This window comes from Miniopterus natalensis, chromosome 1 (genome assembly GCF_054644295.1).
Source record: "Miniopterus natalensis isolate mMinNat1 chromosome 1, mMinNat1.hap1, whole genome shotgun sequence".
In the NCBI taxonomy this organism is placed as follows: domain Eukaryota; kingdom Metazoa; phylum Chordata; class Mammalia; order Chiroptera; family Miniopteridae; genus Miniopterus; species Miniopterus natalensis.
This window is the reverse complement of record NC_142081.1, coordinates 191,723,241-191,741,267: the sequence shown is the minus strand read 5'-3', so window position 1 is coordinate 191,741,267 and position 18,027 is coordinate 191,723,241. Positions and strand designations below refer to the sequence as shown.

General features: G+C 39.7%; 1 protein-coding gene across 2 annotated transcripts in view; it reads left to right on the top strand.

Annotated features, from left to right (window-relative positions):
- The window catches only part of SLIT2 (slit guidance ligand 2), a 297,246-nt gene that overhangs the window by 37,335 nt on the left and 241,884 nt on the right, over positions 1-18,027 (top strand). The window lies entirely within an intron of this gene.

Here is an 18,027-nt window from a genome sequence, read left to right as displayed (position 1 = left end):
TGAAGCAACTGCTTCGTTTCTTGTCTGCCTCTGGGATAGGATACTAATGAACGGATGGTAGGTTTCCAACCACAAAATAGACAGGTATGTGCCTGGAGTGGGCATATCGTAATTGGAATTATGGTCCAGTCATCTTCTAAGTGTGAGAGTTAGGCAAAATAATTAACCACTCTGAACTTCAGTTTCTTTCTCTGTAAGGTGGAAATTATATTAATGAACTCACAGATTTATTATAAGAAATAAGAGGATGTCGACGTGGTTGGGATGGTACTAAGTACAGTGTTTATAGAATTCTCGAGTTTTGACCATGCTAACGGCAGAATCCTTTTTATATTTTATATTTATTCTCAGTAATAAAATCATAGCTGTTTGTGCGAGCTCTGATGTGATGGTTACCTTAGAGGAAAAGCCAGTTCCTTATCTGTATTAAACTAGCGAAAGTGTGACTATTTAGTCAGATGGTTGGCTAATGGGCTAATCTGTTTGCTGAGAAAGTGACAACCTCCTAGCCTTTTTTGGTCTACTTTTAGGACCAAACAACAAAGATTGAGCAATGATACAACGATGGTGCTGTCATCATGTCCAAAATAGTGTTGAGTCATTTGGGCGTTACAGGGTCCTGAGTAACAGTCTCTTCTGACTGGAGTACATAGGAAGGTGACACAGAATTCCATTTGAAGGGGATTTCTGTAGTTTCCGAAAACATGAGAGAGAAGCAAACATCCATGTAAAGAGAATGATGTTAGTTGAAATGGTTAAAAGGTATGGTTATTGACTAAAAAATACTTCATATGGTTGTGGTACTGAATTAAGTGGATATCACCTAAGTAGTATAAATTGGAACCACGTTAAGGAATCTGAAATGCTAGGCTAAGGACCTCACTCAGACTTTATCTGGCAGGCAGGGGTCATCTGGTCAAGGTAATTCCCTGGGAAGGTTATGACTATAAATTGAAGTAAAAAGAGACTTGAAGACTAGAGATCAGTTACAGAACAATGCCATCTTCCAGTGTCCTCATTTGGGGCAATCCTAATGAGGGACTCACAAAGAGATACTTGCAACGAAATTGCATAGCTGTTGTGTAGCATGATAGTTTTAGGGAGAGAGTTGTTTCCTCTCTGTAAACAACAGAGAGCCAGCGCCTTAAGCGTTCGGAGCGCTGGGGGCACTAAGGATGAAGCTGTAACGCGTCGCAGTGGACGCGGGATCGGGAAGGCCGGCGCTGCTATTGCGTCGGGTGCGGGATCACTTCTTAGCTTTATTCCTGACACATATGCCCTCCTTCCCGTACTCTCTCCTTTGAAGAGCTGGAGGCTGAGGTGTATTCATGCGGCCTTCGTTTTTTGTAGTAGAATAAAAGAACGATGCACTGTCGGTGCTGGGAAGGCCCTTAGAAACAGGTGAGAAACGGGCCAGATGTTCCGTGAGCTGCTGCTGGGACCCAGACCTTTTTTCCGATAATTTCATATTGTCTACTTTTGTTGTTACTTAAAGACAGCTTTCTGAAATTCACAGCACTACACGTGATGCTTATTGTATCTTTTTGCCTTTAGGAAGCATCACGTGTTAAAGGTGCTCAGGTAAATATATAGACGCCTTGGCCTCTGCGGTGTCTCATGTTTCATACGTCTGAGGTTTATATCCTGAGGCCACTGGAGTAAATGTTTCACTATCAATTTTTTCCCATAAATTCTCCAATCTCACTTGGAGGGTATTTTGTTTTGTTTTGTTTATAATTCTGGCTAATAGTTTTGACTCTGAAGTAGAGGGAAAGGAAATTCAGATGTTGTTTGTCTTTTGCAAGGAGCGGTATGTGGATTTTTAAATTATATGTGCAACATTCTTTCGAGAAGGAGCTGTTATATACCTTAGATTACAGATGAGAAAGCGAGAAGTTGACTAGCCTAGCTAGTGAAAGGTAAAACCATGATTAGAATTCATATCTTTTCTGGTCCATAAAATAAGCCATCTCATATTAAGAAGTTTCATCATAATACTGACACAGGCAAACTGAAAGACATTCAGAGAAAAGCACAGAGGGTGTTAAAAGGCCTGAATTTCATATCCTATGAGAATCAATTGAGGAAACTTGAGATGTTTAGAAGAAAGAGATAGTTATAGGTGCTACTTAATGAAAAGTTTAAAAATATCTGAGGTGTTATCCTCTCAAAGAAAAATGCAGTGTTAGATAGCTCAAAAAGACCGCAGTAATTTGTCATGGGAGTAAACAGTTGCTATTTGCGTCAAAAGGCCCTTGGAGAAGGCTTGGGGCCAGATATCTGGCACTCCTCCTCTCTTGGGAGATTGCACAAGGCCCATGTCTTAAATAATTCCAATTTTAATGTTATTGTCACAGAATAAAATAAAAAATACACCAGTGACCTGAACTGGAAACAAGCTATAAAAATGTAATTTTTCAGTTACACAAAAGTTACCATGGCGTTACCTTTCCTTTTGTGTCTGCTGGTGATTTAATTTAGTAGTTTTAGAAAAAGTGCCTATTGCTGTGTTTAAAAATTCTAATTACAGTGATTGGTAAAGCAGTTTTCCAAGTACAAGGGTTATTTGTAGAAGACCCATGAAACTGACAAGTGACTGGCATGTAAACAACCCCACTGTGCCCTTATATTGCCTTCTGTGATGCCAGACTCTAGATATTAAGGAAGCCTCAGGAAGTTACCACTGTCCAATTTTTATTAAATGCTTGACTTTGCGGATGTAAACAGGATTGTGCATTAGCTGCCTAAATGCACCACATCTGTGCTTTTACACCACCTTCCTCAGTGTGGTGGAATATCTGTGAAACGAACAAATGGGAACTTCCTGTTAATATGTTTAACTGAATTTAAACTCTGAAAAGCAAAGCGAATTGCACATTTCAGCAAACAGACTGAAACCATCTAAAAGTGAATGAAAGTGGTAGCCTTCGTAACTTAAAATTTTCTGTTTAGGACTTAACAGTGTCATTGTGAAATGGCCCCTTCTCTGTTAATACGTAGGTGACAGCTTGGCAATGCAAACACAGCATTATGTTATGTGCAATCAGAAGCTCTCGTAATTGTCCTTGAAAATGGTTTACTGTTAATATATCTATTTTCAGAGTGCCAATTTTCCCCTCGCTTACACCAAGGCTTTCTTTTCCCACTTCTTTACAAATAGCTTTCTTTTTGCCGTATTTAGTTTAATGTCTCTTTTGTTTGATATAAGCACAGCTACCCTCGCTTGTTTTGGTCACCATTTAAGGCTAAAGTAAATCTCTCATAGGCAGCATTTTGTTGGATCTTGTGTGTATATATATTTTTAATCTATCCTGCCATTCTGTGTCTTTTAATGGAAGAGTTTAATCCATTTACATTTGAAGTAATTATTGATAAATGAGGACTTACTGTTGTCATTTGCTAATTGTTTTATTATTTTGTAGATCCAATATTCCTTGGTTCTTGTTCTGTATTATTTTTGTGTGTTTGGGTATCTTTTGATATCAGTATGCCTTGACTTAAACATGCAACACCCTATTTTAAACTGATAACACTATAACGTCAATAGAATTTATATACTTCACATGTTTACTTCTCCCTTTCACATTTTAGATTATGGCTTTTGCATATTTTTATATTGTGTAACTAATAACAGATTATTGTATTTATGGCTATTTTTGCTACATTTATTTTTTTTTAAACTTTAAAACTAGAGTTTTGAGTTATGCACCATTACCATATTGCAGAATCTAATTATGACTATATATTTCCCAATACACATGAGATTTATGCTACCGTTTTATAATGATGTTAACTAAAGTTCTTTTACTTTTACTCAAAGAACTCCGGTAATGAATTCCCACAGCTTTTGTTTGTTTGAGGAAGTCTTTATTCCTTCCTTTCTGAATGATGGCTTTGCCAGGTCTGGAATTCTTGGTTGACAGTTATTTTCTTCCAATATTTTGAATATGTCATTCTGTTCTCTCCTGGACTGAAAAGTATCTGTTGAGAAATCCACCTATAGTGTTATGGAGATTACCTTTTATGTAACTCCTCTCTTTTGCTGCTCTTGAAATTCTTTCTTTGTCTTTGACACATGAAAATTTAATTATAATGTACCTTGATGTAGCCATATTTAGGTTCATCCTGTTAGGATTCTTTTGGCCTTATGGATCCGGCTGTTCATTTTTCTTCCCAGGTTTGCAGAGTTTTTAGGAATTATTAATTTAAATATACTTTCTGTCCGTTTGTCGTTCTGTTCTGATTCTGGCATTCCCATAATGCTAATTGTTTCTTTTCATGTATGTCTCATAATTCCTGCAGGCTTTCTTCACTCTTTTTTTATTTTTGCTCCTTTGACTGGGTACTTTCCAAGGTCTGTCCTCCAGGTTGCTGATCCTGTGTGGGCAAATTATTCCTCAGTTCAGTTATGGTTTTTGGTCTTTTTTTCAACTCTAGGATTTCTGTTATTGTTTGATGTAAAAGTTCTCATTTCGTTCATGCATTGTTTTCCTAATTTTATTTTGTTGTCTATGTTTTTTGAAGTTCATAAAACTTTAAGATGATTATTCTGAATTATTTGTCTGATAGTCCATAGATCTCCTTGTATAGCATCAGTTATTAGAGCTTTGTTAGTTTCCTTCGGTGCTGTCTTATTTACCTGATCTTTTGTGATCCTCGATTGCTTACATTGGTACCTACACATTTGAGTTCTGGGGCTCGTCTTCCAGATTTTATAGCTTCACTTTGGCAGAGATAGTTCTTCAGCAGTGAGTTCAGTTTGGATCTGTGGGTGTGCCTGCTAATAATGCCTTTAGGCAGTGGGCCTGCTGCGATGGTCTATTTTGGGTGAGGCAACTATTCCAGCTCTGAGGACAGGGATGGGGCATGTGCAATTGGCCAAGAGCAGTTGAAGAGGACTGCTGGCCTTGCTCCCCACCCAAATGAGGCTACAAGGACGGATTCCACTGTTGCTTTGGTTTCCTGGTCAAGCTTACTAGGTGATTGAGACTGGATACTATATTCAGTCTTAAATGGGGCTATGAATTAGCTTCCCTGCCCGGACAGGGCCTGTATAGCTTATTCTTTGGGGACCTAAATCAGGCCTAAGTGTGCACTGAATTCCTGGTCGGGTGAGGCAACAGGTTTTGCTCTGCAGATGCTGTAAACCATGGGCTATTCTCTGTTCAAGTGCCACTGTATGTATGTAGGGCTTTTGAATGGGCTACACAGGCCGCTGTTGCTGTGTGCACTCGCTAGGTTCTCTGGCCAGACAGGTTGAACACTGTGTTTAGCAGTGAGCAGCACTATGAATTAGAGGCCCTGCCGGGCGCCGAGGGGGAAGCAGCTCTGAAACTGCAAAACTCTTGTTTGTTATTTTAAGTCAAGCTGACCTGCACTCCAAGTTCCCTGACCAAACAAGGCCACTGACTTCGCTGTGGGGGCTATCAGCTCTGCCCGCCTACCTCTTGGCTTGAGTGCTGCTAGTCCACACAGCTTCCAGGAGTTGTCACCAGCCTTCGGGTCAGATAGGGCTGGGAAGTCAAAGCAGGTGAAGCTTTGACTCAGTACCTAGCCCTTGGCATGTGCAAACCAGGCTCTAAGTCCAGCAAAACTCCTCCTCCTAGGCCCCGAATCAGGCAGATCTGCACCGTGCTGAGTTCCCTGGTCAGACTGTGTCTCCAGCTTGATTCTGCAGATGAGCAATGCCACTGGGCGGGATTACTATTTAAGCACTGCAGATATGAACTTGGCCTGCCAAGATCATGGTCTGATTGTTGCAAAGCTGCCCCCTTCTCCATCCAAGGCAGGTTTTCAGTGTTGGTCTCTACAGATTCCATTGCAATCCCTGTGGTGCAAGGTCAGAGTAAGGGCTCCTAGGAAGTGACCCCCAATGACTCCCAATGCTGAGGGAGGCTGGATTTCCCTCCCTTGCCCCCCCCCCATTCCCTGTCCACCTGGATCACACCCCACCCCAGGCCTTCACCACCCTGTTGTCAGTGTCCATGTGTTTTCACATATGCATAAAAGTTCTTTGGTTAATCTCTTCCCACCCCCCTCTCTACTTCCCTCTGAGATTTGTCAGTCTGTTCCATGTTTCCATGCCTCTGGCTCTACTTTATTCATCAATGTATTGTGTTTATTAGATTCCTTGTTCGTTTATTTTGATTTTTAGATTCAGTTGTTGATAGAAGTGTATTTATTGCCATTTTATTGATGACGTCATTCCTCAAGTAGTTTTCTTAATTCACAGCCTTTCTTACTGTTACATCTTAGTCTTCATTTAAAAAAAAAAAATCTTTCCACTCACTTTGATAAAATATTTTAACATAGTTAATAAGAGTAAATGAGTGCTATCATAAATTATGATTCTTTAAAAGTTGTTCACATTTTTAATAATAAATTCAAAATCAAAGCATGTATCTGAAGTGAAGCTTTCATGTTTCTGATTTTTGTTAAAGTATGGGAGAAATTCTTCTGTTTGTAATCATTTTATATTTCTAAAATGTTCTAATGATTGCCTCAGAGTTTGGAGGCAAAATGTTCTTAATTTTTTTTTTTCTCTCCTACTTGAATGCTAAGAACTTGGATGCTTTCAACGAGCTATTTGCCAGCAGATGACAATTTATTCCAGATACAAGAGAAACCAAGCACAGTGAAATCTGTGTTTGCTAACCAGCAGAATTTGGAAAATCACATTTTTGAGATTCCCCAGGCAAAACGGCCAATCTAATAAGTGTCAAAAAGGCTAGGGTAGGGTGACTGTGATGGGATCTGATAAAGGTTGCTCGAGATATTCTATGTATTCTTGCTGCTAATTTAAAACATCCCATAGGGTGTTTACAAACAACCGTTGTATACTGGTGTAAACCGTGGCCTTATCGCTCCTTTGCCAGACTGTGCGGGAGAAGTGGGAGGGAAAAAATGAAGATCACCATAAGTTATTCTATATCCAATCTTCATAATATATCTCTTAGCAAAGAATTTTTCTATCTGTATATTCCAAGTGTTTGTAAATTGTTTAGAACTTGGAACATGGTTTTCTATAGAAACCCAATGTTGTAAATATTGGTTCAGTTCCCAGGCCAGTGCGTGTATCCTATTTAATCCATATGTATCTAAGATACAAATACCAGTGTTTGCTTCAGTGCTGGGTTCTAAAAGCATTTGTGCAGGAAAGAGCACTCTGATGGATGTTGTCTCTTGGTTTTCTGGAAAGAAAGTGGTTGCACAGAGATTTTCACAAGAAGTTATTTTCCGTATTTGTCCTTCCTTTTGTGCATCATATTTTTTTTTAATCCTCACTTGGGGATATTTTTTCCATTGCTTTTCAGAGAGCAGAAGGGGGGGAGAGAGACATTAATGTGAGAGACACATCGGTTGGCTGCCTCCCGCATGCGCCCGGACCAGGGCTGGGGATCGAGCCTGCAACCGAGGTGCGTGCCCTTGGCTGAAATTGAACCCAGGCCCCTTCAGTCCCCAGGCCGACGCGCTAACCATTGAGCCACACTGGCCAGGGTGTTTTGCATGTCTTTTAACCTATATGAAGGCAGGCTCACGTTTTCTTACCTGCTCCACAAGAGGAAAGTGGTCAGCTCGAGCAGACTCGCTGCGAGTTATTGGTTTTGGACCTCTTTATGATAAGGTTATTAACCTCAACTTTCTAAATGACCAAAGTTTAAGAAAAGTAACAAGATAAAGTTTAAAAATCATTTATTAACTATGAAAAAGACAATTGAGATGCAACAGAAACATCTGGATACGTTGTCGGACATTTAAGGTCTTAGGGGCTTAGTTGTGATTTTTAATTTCCTTCCCATTTGTCCCCTTTCAGAATGCCTCATTTCTATCAAAACTTTATAGTTTTTCCAATAGTCCTCGTAGTGATGGTGGCAGAGCCTTTGCTGAGGCGAGGCAGTATCGGGGAAGTTGAAAATAAATTCTTCGTTGGCAAATTGGGGATTGCAAATCGATGCATTCTTTTTCAATAATGTGAAATTGCTATTATTCATAGTTGCAATTTTACATTTATTTCAGTGGCTGTACTACTTTGTGTAATGTGTTTTTCCCACTTTCCTATATTCATAAGTGAGTAAGGATTGTGTCATTTTCTTTGCTCTGTGTTAATTTTCACTCTTACCACAACAGTTGTTCTCAGACCCGCTCCAGCAAGCAGGTTAAAGACAACTTGCCCAGCGGCTGAACCGAAACAGCCCGTCTTAAGCGATGCTGCTGTTTCTTAAGAGAGAGAAACCTCTGCACCGCGCTGAGCAATCAGAATGGACACACTTAAAGAAAAAAGTAGTTCTTTCTGAAATATTTACGCATCAACGTGGTAAAAACAAATTTTATTACTAGAACATATCTCAAACCATATTTTTCATGTAGGAGTAACTTTCATATTCTTGTGTGTTTAGTTCAAAGGGTGACTTTTTTTTAGATGACAAAAGAGGAAAATATTGTTCATGAGATTATATATCTTATTTGGATGTTTTATCTGTTTCACTCCATTAAGATTTAATTCCTCTTATTTAGAAAAGAATATACATATATAAATAAAATCTATAAAAACAACAACAACAGAGATTTCCAGTGTGCTTGTAGGTCTTTTATTTTGTTTACATTGTTTTTTATTGTATTTTATTTTATTTCAAGCTCTGTGATGTGATGGTAAAAAATGTGGGCTCTTCAGACCCAACAGGGGGAGCCAATTCCATATCCTTTGGAGGCTGCTGGCATTGCTGCTGTTGCCCATTTGTCAAAGCCAAAGACTTTCCTGGCCTTGGCCATCTCCACGGCCCCATAAAAGAAAGTCTTCATTAAAAATGCTGCAGTGACATGGAAGCATGGAACAGACTGACAGTCTCGGAGGGAAGGCGGGGTGGGTGGGGCTGGGGGAAGAGATTCACCGGAGAATCTACATGCTATAAGCATGACCCCGGACTTAGACCATAGTGTGGTGGAGGCCTGGGGCGGGGGAGGGGCCAGTGGGGAAAAAGGGACCATTACAGATGTATTCTCTTTCAGCAATAAAGATAAATTTAAGAATTAAAAAAAAGAGCCATGTGAAAAATAAATTAAAAAAAATAAAAATGCTGCAGTATTTTGTACGAATTATGACTTAGACTGTAATACTACATTTATTAATCTATTATGGCCATCCCTAGGAAAGTCTGAAATAAAGGTCACTATTTTCCAGTGTATGATATTTTTATTCAAAGTTAATATTATAATATTTTCACAATAAAAATCAATGTAGAAAATATAGACATTTTAAAGCTCACAAAAATCCTTTAGATGCATTATGTTAGGATTAGGTTAATAAAGATGGGACATTTTCCTGCTTTATAAACTAATCAAATATATAAAATGATTAAAATCACATGACTCTATTTTGGATTTTTAAAAACCACATGTGTGGCTTTCTTTAGAGTAAAGATTTTCAACCAAGTTCAAGGTCTGCCACAATGAATCATTTAGGGTGGTATTGAGTTTCATAATTGGTTGGTTCTGTATTCTATCCTCAAGGTAGAAAGTGTGTTTCTACTTATTTGAATTGCTGTGGGGTATATGGTGTCATAAAATATTCTCAGAGATTATAAAAAATTTCAGTCTGATACATTTATCTTGACAAAGGACATGGAAATATATTGTACAAGGATATCTAAATATTTTCACAGTTTACAATATATATCATGTCATAATTTTCTCACAATTATAGCATTTAAAATCATACTCCACTAGCTAGCAACATAGCTGGATACCCTTAGTTATAATATATGATGAATGTATTTGGGTTGTCTCACATTTAGATACACACACACACATAGATATAATCATCCTTTTTGTTCTGAATTATTATGAAACGTTGGCCTTTATTTCTGGTATATTTAGTGACTGACATAGTGGTAGGTGTATATTATGTGCTAAATACCTACTTAACTTTGATTACTTATTTAAGTTTCAGGAGATCTAAATCTCCAGCATATTGTTTGGTTTTAGCAAAGGAGGAAATTTACATATACTTTTCCTCTATGAAACTATTTTTCGTTTTTCTTTAATCTTAGCTTCCGTGATACCTAGAGCTTCATTGGAATATTGTGCCAGTAGGAGCCTAAAATACAACACTTACTGAATTTTCACTTTTAAAAAAATTGGATCTACTGTGTATGATTTTTTAATTAAGAGATTAATCTCATTAAGTCTTTCTGTTCCTTCAGCATATAGTACAGTGTTTGCCACATAGTAGCTACTTCCTAAAAGGTGGATCAATGAATGAACGAATAAATGAATGAGTGGCTGAATTATTACTTACTAGGGGGCCTTGAAGAGTAAATACTCCTGCTTGCTTATATATGAAATTCGATGCTTACCGCCCTGTTTGCTCGCAAGGTTGCTGGGAGAATCAGATGACGTACAGAAAAGCTTTAAAAATAATAAATATGTTATGAGTGCGACTTTATGAATAAAGATAACACTGCACTTACAATTCAGAATATTGACTATTTTGGATGCATCGTTAGTGTAATATCAAGAAAGAGAGAAGCATATTGTTGCCTTTTGGGAAGCGTCAGGCCTCTCGTGTTTTGCAGTGTCCTAGTGACTCATGCTTATGCGAGTGGCCGAGATCCCTGTTTGCTAAACCGAGGTCCCTGGTAGAGCCCCCGGCCCTTTCGCTCCTCAGGCCTCCTCAGGCCCTGTCGCCCCGGGGCCCTGCACTAGGGGGCGCCAGCTCTACTGCGCCTGCTACTTTTGTGACCTTGGTTCCAGGCTCCCTGCTTTGAATTTAAGTGCCACATAGTTAAGTTCTCCTGTCCCGAGTTCTAATTCCCTGCCACAGCTAAGGAAGAGAACTGTTGAAACCTTTCCCAAATAACATTTCTTTTAAATTGATGAGGCTCTTTTGATTAATGAGATATTAGAAGGCATATGATGCATTTTCATTTGTAAATAAGAATTGAGATTTTTTAAATCGTTAAAGACTATCTTCGAATAATCATACCCCTCGTGAGAAATGTTGTCTTGACAACAGTAACATTTATAATTAGAAATGATGAATATTTTATTTCTCAAAGGGAAATTCTTCTTCATGTGTTAGACAGTGATTGGGCTAAATGTCCATTAGGCTCAATCATTTCTAATGCAAAATTACACCAAATACCAACTTTTTGGCTCAATAATAATGAGGCTTTGCATTTTAGCTTAAGGAAAGGATTTTTATATGCATTTTCATATCCATATTCTGTGAGATAAGAAAAGGATATATTATTGACCTCATTTTAAAGAAAGATTTCATATCTAATAAGTGGCAAAAATAGAAGTAGAGAAATGCAGATTAGTTTTTTCCCTTTCATCATTTTGCCAAAGGGTACAGAAGCATATGCCACATTTCAGAATTGTGTTTTCGCTCATGTGGTGATCTATTTTTTCATAACCTAGGATTTGTATCTTTTTAACTTGCAGTATTTTACTTTAAAGTATATGAATGAAGACTCAGCTAAAAATTAAAATAACCTAATTCAAATGTCAATCTTTTATCAAGTGTTCATGATTTAAGTAAATGACCGTCCAGATGAAGACAAGATTCAGAGTTCATTTTGTTCAGTTATCGGTTATTATCAGTCTTTAAACATTCACCCGGTACCAGCTACATGCCAGGCAATGGGGAGTGTTCAGGTTGAGCAGAACACGGCCCCACAGGGACACCCATGGGAGGGTGGAAGAACACACGGACACTGAGCAGTGGCCGGACTTCAGGGTATTGAGATGGAGATTGCTGCCCAGTGTCAAGGACAGAGCATTAACTTCCAGAGAGAGGCTCATGAAGGCTTTGTGAAGGAGGTGACACGTGGATGGGTCATGAAAAGGGACTGTATCTGTGGAGCGACGTTAAGTTGGGGGTGTAACAACATCCACTAGAGGAAATGACACGTGTGATCCAATGTGGCAACGGGGCAAGAAGAGCCAGTGATGGGGGGCAAGATGGAATGTTAAGTGAGGCTGACTCTAGAAGGCCCTGTGTTTCTAAAGCCAACATTTATCATCTGGTCAGGTCTGTTACCATGAATTCAGTGGCTTATTGGATCACACAATTATTTGTGTCTGATTACAAGACACAAATGATGTGGAGCTTGCATGATATAAATTCACATTCTGTCATAATCTGTATGGCCATGTTAAAAATCTTTTATTGAAATCTTTTAACTACATTACAAATAAAGTTTAATATGAGACATTGTGCCATTAATTCAAACATTATACTTTTGAAAACTTCAGTGGATATATCCTTGTGATGAATTTAAAATGACAGTAGTGTTATATGGAATATCTTCATTTTATACTGTGGAGGACGTACTTTCAGTGCAGGTTTACTGATGTCTATTAAAAAATGTAAAATTCAATTGAAAGATTTTCAGCGGCTGAATTTAGGGAGCATACTCATATCTTATCAGCACCCTTGGAAGTCAGCTCATTTGCTTTTTACAGGCATTGAAACAAGGATTGAACCAAAGCCCAGTGGCTTCTTATATTTACATTTTACTTATTTTTTTTTTTCAAGGAAGTGGAATTTCTTTGCATTTATCATTGGAGCATATTTTATTTTGGAGAAGCTCTGAACTCTCAAATTCAATATGTAATTACAATTGTAATGTGTTCATTTTGGAGATAGTGCATGAAAGCAACATGTTTCAGACATGAAAGAAATCACATGAGATGCCTCTTCCTCTCTTTCCTCCTGTGTACCAAGCTGTATTAGGACTAGAAAATGCCGAGTTGTGTAATCCTGGACACAGTGCCCTCAAGGAGTCCATGGTCCACTGAAAGGACAAGCATTCAAAGACTGGAATAGCATCAATACTAAGTCAGAGGTCTGATCGCAGTCTTCGTAGGCATATGTGTGTGACCCGCTCTTTGTCTTTGCTGGGGCCTTATAGGAAAGTACTTGGAAGTGGCTGTAAAGAGGTAAAAACAGGCTCCTGGTGCTGAGGGCTGGGGAAGAGCCCTCCAGGTAGATGGAATGGCAGGACTAAAGACACAGACCTACAAAAGAGAACGAGAGGTAACTTGAGGGGATGAACCTGGGAAGACTGGTTCTAAATAAGGTGATAGTTGCCAGATGGGAGGGGGTTTGGGCTGGGTGAAAATAGTTACAAATAGTCACAGGTATGTAAAGTATAGTGTAGGGATTATAGCCAATAATATTGTAATAACTGTGTATGGTGCCAGGTGGATTCTAGACTTATCTGGGGGATCACTTAGTAAGTTATATAAATGTTTAACTACTAGCTGTACAGTTGAAAATAATTTAAAATAATATTGAAATGTCAACTGTAACTGAAAAATATAAATAAGTAAATAATTTTTTAAAATGAGGTGCTATAGTGCTTGAGTCTCCTCTATTTGGCTGGGGAAAACATGGAAAATGTTTAAGCAGGGTTGTGACATGTTGAAGTCCGTCAGCTAGAAAAGTAGTTAAAGCTAAGAAGGTGGGTTTGAGGAACTAGGAGCATGTGTTGTTTACATATACAGGGGTAGAGTTCTAGCTGCAAGGGCAGAAGAGTTCAGTGTCTCGTTCCTGTGACACACAGTAGGAATGTACAGTTCCTACTACAGTGTATTTCTCCTTACTACTCACTGCATGTTTATTTACTGAATGAATGTCATTATTCTTCCCCCTACCTTTAAAAGTTCAGCTAGATTTTTACCAAAAAAAACCCGAAAAGACGGTGAAAGAACTAAAGATTGAACTAAGGCAGTGAAAATGGGTAATACTTTGAGGGATAATCCAAAAAGAACGCAAAAGAACTTGTTTGAGAAGGGAGAAGAGGAGTTGTGGCAGGCTGTTACGCCCACCCCAGGAAACACGCCGGTCACAGTTCATGGCCTTGTGTAGTCCCTTTGGTTGAATCTGAATTTGGCTGAGACATTCGCAAGTGAGATGCAAGCAGAAGCTTGACAAACACGCTTGCGTATTGGGGAGGGTCCTCTTGGAATGTTGCACCGTCTTGAACAGCTACCACGGTGCAAGGAACGTCAAGAAGTGGTGTAAAAAGTCCATGTGGAGGAAAACTGAGGTTCCCAGCAACGGCCCCGCCTTTGCTCCCAGCGGGTCCCCACTGTCAGGACTTTTTGTCTCTTCCAGCCTTCTCAGCACCCCCTGTACCATATGAAGTTCACAACCTGCCCTCCCAAGCCACAGAATTCAAAGACAAAATGATTGGTTATCATTTTAAGTCACTTATTTTTTGAGTGCCTTGTTAACATGTAACTCAAACTGCATTCAAGAATAGCTTCAACTGTAGTTGGGGAAAAAAAGCTTACTGATCCAACTCTGTCCAGTGTCTAGCATATAAGAGAAGCTCAGTAAAACTTAATAATTAAAAAAAATAGCTTTAACATATCTGATGGGTTGTGATACTTTCATTCAGCTAAGATTGGAAATGCAAGTGGACTAACCCCTTTGCTAATGCGCTAGACTGAACCTCTAAAAAGAGGAAATAAATATATTTTTTTACTGCATTTGAGCTCATAACAAGCACTGCAAACTGTTTGCTGAATGCATCATTGAGAGAAAACCATCCTTAAGGTAGTGATGTGCCATTTGGTCACTGTTAGGCTGAGAAGCGGTTATCGTAGATCCCTGTGACCTGACACACTGAACGGTGACAGGAGGGGAAAGCACCACCCACCTCCCCACCCCACCCCACGTCAGAAAGGCAGGTAAAAATATTTGTGGGGGGTTGGAGGGAAGAGGTGAAGGGACTGCGAACAGCACTTGGTGGTAGCTACAGAGGAGTCGAGGGGAAGCAAGCACAGCACGGGGCGTGCAGTCGGTAGTCTTGTGATGACTCTGGTGCCAGGGGTGCTGGAACCTGGAGGGAAATGCTACGTAAAGCATGTGATTGTCTAACGCCACGTTACTTACCTGAAGCCAACACACAATGAAAAGTAAGTACTTGTTGAAGTGGACCTGGTTATATCACGACCCACTGAAAACAATTACGATCTATATGCAGCACACATTAAGGAACTGAAATTAATGAACAAATTCCAGTACCGTCGGATAGGCCAGGCGTGTGCTTTATGTTACATTTCCTCTAACGTGTACAGAATACCGTGTGTGGGAAACATCTTGTTGTACGTACACTTGGGTGCGAGAGTTTGGGTACCACCTGGGTGAGAGGCACATGATGTGTTTGGGGACTGGCTGCTGCTTTCTGATGAAAATGTACAATTGCTGAGGAGTCCTAACTAAGTTACGACGTCACATTGGATGGCCTCAAATGTGCTGTTTTCAAAGCTGCAGTTTCCTCCTGCCAAGCTTTACGTAACTGCTACACCTTCATTACTGTCAACACTTAGCTTGGCTAAGAAATAAGCCCTAGAGCCTTGGTCGTTCTAGAAGAGCTGGAAGGAAAAAAGGTAAAGCGATGGAACGGGTGGAATCCGTGAAAGGTGGTGAGAGGGGTGTGCGCACGGGTTAGCTTCTGAAGCTTCAGCAGCAGGGGGCAGTAGAACATTTTGAGTGTGGTCAGAGGAAAAGGAAGACTGGTCAGTGGGGAAGGACATGGGCACGTCCTGGAAGGGTTTTTTATTTTTATTTTTTATGCACAGACTCTCTCTGATCCCACTCACCTTTCCTCTTCTCGCAACCCTGCCGGCGGGGGGAGAGTAGTCACAGGTAGTCAGCGTTAACAGTAAGTGGAAGCCACCCACCGGAAAGCAGGCTGTTTCCACTGACGGTGAATAACACCGATTTGTTTTCAACTCCCTTTTTGTGTATAACTTTGAAAATTCTGGTAAATATCGTAGAGGGACTTGTATTAGGAAGCATGAGACTTATAAGCCAGATGATGAATTGACTGTTTAATTTTTCTGTAGGTTTGCAGGTTTCTTTCCTCTGCAGTATGATGTCTTTTTTTTTCTTTTTTTTCTTAAAATACATCTTTATTGATTTCAGAGAGAGGAAGGGAGAGGGAGAGAGAGAAATAGAAACATCAATGATGAGAGAGTCATTGATCGGCTGCCTTCTGCAGGCCCCGACTGGGGATCGAGCCCACAGCCCCGGCATGTGCCCTGACCGGGAATCGAACCCCGATCGCCCGGATCCTAGGCCTACGCTCAGCCGCTGAGCCAGGCCCGGCCAGGCTGCCGTGTGTCTTTATCCCGCCTCGCTTTCTCGGGCTTCTTATGTCTAGCAAGTGAATCCGAAACCAGTCTTTCCTCCCAGAGAAGTTTCTCCTGCATCGGTGCCTTTGCTCGCACTGACCCTTCTGCACAGCCTTCCGATTGTTGTATATCCGTGCCTCCAACTTAAAATCAGTTCTTCAGAGCTTATTTCAGATTCCGGATCACTGGTGACCAGTTGTGGTATTTCCCCAAAGCCGCTGCCCCTCCGTTACGTTCTCCAAGCAGTGTCCACGCACTTAGTTTATGGTACTCAACTTTCTACTTTATTTTAAAAATCACCATTTGAGTAAAATTTATATTTTCCTCATAGGTATTGTCAACTCCTTGAGTGCAGAAATTTCTCTCCCTGCCACACCTGCCACACCTACCGTAGTTTTTATTTGGAGTTGCACATTTGAGTGATATTTGTTTAATCCATGAGTGTACTTGTTCTTGTAATCTCACCTGCCCTGCATTCAGGCATTCAAGAAAGTGGAGGGGGGAAGACAGGAAACTAATGTTTATTAAGTTCTTAATTACATACCAGGGACTCTAATTTTTTATGTCGTTTTTTTGTGTGTGTTTTTTTTTTTAATTCTCATAGCTTCTCTTTAAGGTAAGTAGTGTTATGTCCATGCGGATGGGGGCACCGAGCTCACAGACTGTGACCTGCCCAAGCTCACAGAACAGGGATTCGAGACCTCTCCCCCGTCCCCGCACCACCTCCAAAGCCCACGGTGTTTTCACTACACGGCAATCAGTTATGTATTATCTACTATGTGCCACACACTGCTTTATGAACTATTGATTCTACATTGAATAAAATGCTATCCCTGTCTTTGAAAGACTCACATTCCAGCAGGGGAGAGATTAAAGTATTTACGATTCCGAATAAGTGCTTGAAACGTGTTTTGTGTGTATGTGGCAAAGGGGCCATCAGCTCTGCCTGGTGAGAGATACACCTCATGGAAAGCTATAGATCAGATTTTTAAAATTAAATTTACTGGGGTGACATTGGTGACATATATCTGTAGATCTATATATATATATAACATCTATATATATATACACATGTTACATTTGTGTATCTATCTATATACATATATATCTACATTACATATCTACACACACACATATATATAAAACATTGTCGGTGTCTATGAAATGATTTTGTTTTTTGCTTAATCCCTTCACTTTTTTTAAAAAAATGAATGTATAAGAAAAGGTAAAAAATTAGAAAACAGTTTTGAACTTTAAACTGCATCCCACTTCCAAAGAATGCTGTTATAACAAGGTTATCCCTCAGATACTTACGTTTACTGGTAAATATTAATAACAATAACTTTGAAAATGTGAGGAAATAATATATCTTTACCTTATCTTTGTTTTTTGTTTTTAATGTATCTTTACTGATTTCAGAGAGAGGAAAGGAGAGGGAGAGAGAGAGACAGTAACATCAATGATGAGAGAGTCATTGATCAAGCCCACAACCCAGGCATGTGCCCTGACCGGGAATCGAACCCTGATCGCCTGGATCCCAGGTTGACGCTCAACCGCTGAGCCACGCCGGCCGGGCTACCTTATATTTGGATGGCAGTGTTCTAAATTAACAATGAGCTAATGACCTTAGTACAGGACTTGGTGCATTGTAGATGGGCGTTCTTTGTAACTGTATTTTAAATACAAGTTAGTATGGAAACTTATTTACAAATTGTAAACATTTTTACTAATTTTTCCTCCCTCAAAGTAATATCACTTACTGTTCCAGGCGGTGAATAATACTAGGTTGGGAGGTTTTGTTTTGTATTTTTTACTATTATAACTGAAAATGGCCTTTCCTTGGAGACCATTCAGTAAGTTATACAGACTGTTGAGGCC